We start from the raw sequence: 5,003 nt of genomic DNA on the forward strand, positions 1-5,003 counted from the left end.
AGCCTCTGTGATTTTAGTCCCAGCGGCTTTAAATGGTTAACAGCCAGACTTCACACTATTTGCATGTAATTTGATTACAAAAATATTCTTATTGGGTAATAGGTGCCCACGATTTAGAACAACTTACTACACAACATTAGAAATAGAGTCTAGTAAATTTGTGTTTTTAAGCGTTATTAAAGGAAATCGAGAAAATCACAAAATCTCCCAGAAATAAAACTCCCGTTTGTGTGTTTGAGTATGTTTCATTCAGTCCCGCGTTGTACTGAAGCCATTATTTTGTTTTGATTTTTTTCACTGATCTTGTGAATATTTAGACAACCTGACTATATGAACATATGAGGCCATTTTTAGCCTGTAGTCATAGGACAGGCTGAAGTTCATCACTGCACACCCTACACTCCACACGTTTCAGCGCCCACGATGGTGTAAATCCAACAATAACTGAAACTACACACAGAGTTCCATAAATAACTGCAACTTTTAATCTTTATTCCTGTGATAAATATCAAACATTCCCTGAGAGTAGGACATATGAGATCAATTAATCCTCATATTTTGAAAATAAGGTTTTATTATTAACAGCAGTTATGTTGTACTTGGCGAGCACTGGTTCCTTTTTTTAAAATATGTATTTTCTTAAAAAAAAAAAAATCAAGCAAAGCACGTGTCTCGTTGTAAACAGCTGGCTCAGCCTGAAATTGTGTGTCTGTTGTTGTCATTTGGTTTCATTTCACAGTAGATGTAGGTGTGTATCATGACTAATAAACTAATAAACTCCTCATCTGAAAAACTGCTTTTCCTTGGCTGTTTACACTTAAGGAAACCCACTGAAAAAGATTCATTTAGAAAAAGCAGAAAGTAAAACTGGCCTTTTTGTGCCTGTGGAGAAGAAAAATAATTCACCGTTACTTCACCAGTAGGGAAGCACCTACCAGTGTATTTTTGGACTCTACTGTCTCTAAGCCTCCCTTTCTCTCTCCTATTTTTCTTTCACAAGTAAAGTTAACATTAAAAGTATATTTCTAGCAGTAGCTCGGCGTTGTAGGTGATTGAGCTCTTCAATTATTTCATTTGGTTTGGGATTGCAGTGTGCAGCAGTTTTTTAAACTTCCTGTCAGACTCCCACCTGATTGCATTTGAAGTGCAAACAGACAGTTATGGGATAATAACCTTTCACATATATTATGAACCTGTAGCAGATTAAGGGCCATTATGTTAACAAGCTCTTGTCTCATTTTGGTGGCAGATGTTAGTGTTGAGTGATGGATTTGGGGCACAGGCCTCTTTTTTTTTTAAGTGTTTTGAAATTGCTGCATAGGTGCCCACATGAACACTAATGTATTCAAAAGTCCACCTGCAGCTTAGATGAGACTTCCACAATTTGCATCGTGCAGCAGATGGTCGTCTTGTTTCCCTCCTGAGCTGCAGTGAAGTCATGCTACCATAAAGAGAAGATATTGCTCAGAAAATACATCTCCCTGGTGTGAAGAGTAAGTTTTCCAATAAGAAGTACTGCAGCCCCATGCTCACCTCCCCACTTATAAGAGAAGGAAAGATTATATCACAAAAAAACCCCTGTTTGTGTTCTTGTTGTCACTTTAAAAAAAATCTTCAACTTCCTGCATGTTCATAAAGATCGTAACGTTTTGAAAAACGCGTCTGACCTTTAGAAGATCTACATTCAGTGGGGGAAAAAGAGCTGTTCATGGTGGCAGTTAGTGCTTTGACAGAGTGCATCAGCACAGTGCAGTTCATGAAATTTACAGGCCCTCTTAACAAGAGGTTCCTGTTTCATTCAGGACTGCTGTAGAAAATGTGGCCCTTGGCTCGTTAACTAAGGAACTTTTGGATTTTTATGAAACATAAAAGATATATTTTTAATTAGTCCACTTTTATCCTTCGGGGCTTCTGGGGAAAATATATTCTAGCCACACAGTAACAGTCACAAATCACCAAACAAAGTTTTTAAAGTAAAACTGAAAAACTTACCAGCAGGGGAAAGGTGAGATAAGATAGCACTTTATTGATGCCTTGCTGGGAGGATTAGATGTTACAGCAGCACAAAAAAATAAACTGGCTGTAAAGATAAAGGGATTAGAGCAGGTAAAACTACTCTGCAATCACAATTTAAAAAGTACTGTGCAATCCAAAGCCCCACATAACTGCATGACGTAACTGTAGGTTAGTAAATACACGCAAAACACGATTATATTCAACAAGATGAAATTCATGTTTCTGCTGCTTTAAGAACTAAATGAACTAAGTGTGTGTGTGTGTGTGTGTGTGTGTGTGTGTGTGTGTGTGTGTGTTTTAATAAATGTTGTCTTTATAAATGTGTACCATACACAACACTGAGAACTTGTGATAATCAGGATATTCAAAATGAAATATCAATATTTTCTTAATAATGCCTATATAATAGTAAAAAGCAGCATTTTCCTTTACTTTTAGATCACACAACACAAACAATTTTCATGTTTTTTAAAATAATATTGTTATGTTGATTTTATTTTGATTTGTGAAGTGACATTCTGATACGTAGCAGTCTTGCTGTAAAGGACTGCAAGCGAAAAAAGATGGCCTAAAATGGCTCTCAACATCTGAGCTAAAGTAACCTTTGCGTTAACACTATGCTGACGTATTAAACATGGCTGTCGAACATGCGGCCCGGGCCTGAGAAAACATCCTCCGAAGATCCAAACCGGCCCATACTTTGCTTTACGCGTCAATGAAAACAGCAGTGACGTAATTATGGTGATCTTTTTTTTTTAGATTAAATTACAACACAGACATGAAGATATACTGAAGATATATCTTCATCACGTCAATAAATGATCACATAGCTGTTTAACAGCAGAAACAATGCAGATGAGGCTTTTCTGTTTTGTTTTTTCATCTTTAATGAACTCAGGCTGTTGATCGTCTGCTCCGTGGATGTCATCACAATAGACCTATTTACATTCAAATAAATGTTCCGGCCCACTTAAAGGATCAAATTGAGCTTTTTTCGTGGGCCACGGATCAAATCTAGTTTGGTGTTTCTGGTCTAAATGATTTCTCCCTGCCGGTTTCATTCCCGTGCCTTTGTAAACCGTGTGTTTCTGCGTTGTGGTTACACCTTCATGATTTCCAGTAAATCTGATGAATTTCATTTCTGGGGCGTTCTGGTGCCGTCGCTGACAGTTTACTTTCGCAGGCTGTCCGTGTGTGTGATTATTCCCGGTGGATTCCAGAGCTGACAGTTTGCTGCAGACGGTTGTTAATCACTTGGTCTGTTGTGTAACTTTATCCCGGTTGTGTCCTTGTGTTGGGGTGGGGCCCCCAATCACGACTCCCGTCTCCACGCACGATTTCAGCCGGCTGCACTTTTCCAGATGGAGTCGGCGCTGTGTGTGTGTGTGTGTGTGTGTGTGTGTGTGTGTGTGTGTGTGTGTGTGTGTGTGTGTGTGTGTGTGTGTGTGTGTGTGTGTGTCCGAGCTGAATAGCAGAGATGTTTGTTTATACAAGCCTCTGGGCTCGGCCTTATCTGCTGCAGCCACTCACGCCGTGATTTCAGACTTTCTTCAGCGGCTGCTTGTGTGTTTTTTACGGGCCATTGTTTTGTCGAATGGTTGCTAAAGATACTGAGATTTTTTCTTCCTCCCACCTCATTAAAAAAAAAGCGACTGGCAAAAGCTCTGATTTCAAAAGGCTCCACTTCAACCCCACCCAAACTATGGCTCAGTTATTTGGTCAGACAATCAGTGACCGCAGCTCTGAAATATGTTAAAGCCATTCAGTGACGCGATAAAAATACACTCTACCACCCATCTGCTATAAAACCTGCAGCGGTGTATGTGGAACTATTGATTATGTTTAGCAAGGAAAGAATTTGTCATTTTTTATTGTACTGAAAATCGTGCTTTACAGGTGGTACATTAGTTAATGTGTTATTTTCGTGAGGGTCAATCTTTGGTGCCTCTAAATATCAAAATGTGAAAAAGAAAAGTGGTATTTTTATTTTGTGTAACATACCAGACACTACAGACACACACAGAGAAGACTGAGAGAAAACAACGGAATGAAAGAAAAAAAGTGAGAGAACCATTAATTAATAACCAGATTTTTCTTTGTTCATTCATTGATTGTTTTATCGACCGATTGTTCGGCCTGTGGCCTAAAAGAACTCAAAGTAGTAAGAAATACTAAGTTTGATATTCAGATGTCTCTTTTTTGTCCAACTATCAGTGGAAAAAACAATGACATACATGATTGAATTATTAATTGATTATCATGATTGTCCATGACAAAATTGGCTATTTTTGTTTTACAGCTAATCATATTTGGCTAATTTAGGGGCCTCATGCTGGGGAGATATTCTTACTTTGACTAAATTTGATAAAAAGCTAAAAATGTCAAAAATCCACAGACATGAAAGGAAAAACAGTCGATTCAGTCTTTACTCTGAATTCTTTCTTATTAATTTTCTTAATCTGCTAACTGATTAAATAACTAATTTCATGTTTTAGTCTTTTAGTTGTTTTGTTTTGACTAAATATCCAAAAACCAAGGATATTAAGAGAAAGTGCTGTGACTTTGACTTTTTCTCAGTTAGTTAGTTTTTAAATCATCCTATTTGTATGATCGAAAGGTTGTCTTTGTTTTCACTCACAGAAAGACAAGACAGAAATCTCTCACTTAAATGTTTTCAGGGAACTAATTAATTAATTGACACATTTTTTTTTTGTCAAACTAAACAGGAATCCTTATCTCATCTTCAAATGTCTTCTTTTATCTGGCCTACAGTCCAAAAAAACATTTGTTTCTATCATAAAAAAGTGTGACTTCAGTAATTAGCCGACTATTACATGTGTTGGCTATTAATTTGTCGAATGACTAATCATTTAATTGACTCACAAATCCGGATCTTGTTGTTTTAGTGTGTTTTATTCCTACAAATCACTTCACTGGCAGTGACATCAATGAACTGTTTAACAGCTGCAGTGTGATGAGTTCTGTGG

This window comes from Pundamilia nyererei, unplaced genomic scaffold (genome assembly GCF_000239375.1).
Source record: "Pundamilia nyererei isolate P.nyererei 1_Seehausen unplaced genomic scaffold, PunNye1.0 scaffold00294, whole genome shotgun sequence".
NCBI classification, from domain to species: domain Eukaryota; kingdom Metazoa; phylum Chordata; class Actinopteri; order Cichliformes; family Cichlidae; genus Pundamilia; species Pundamilia nyererei.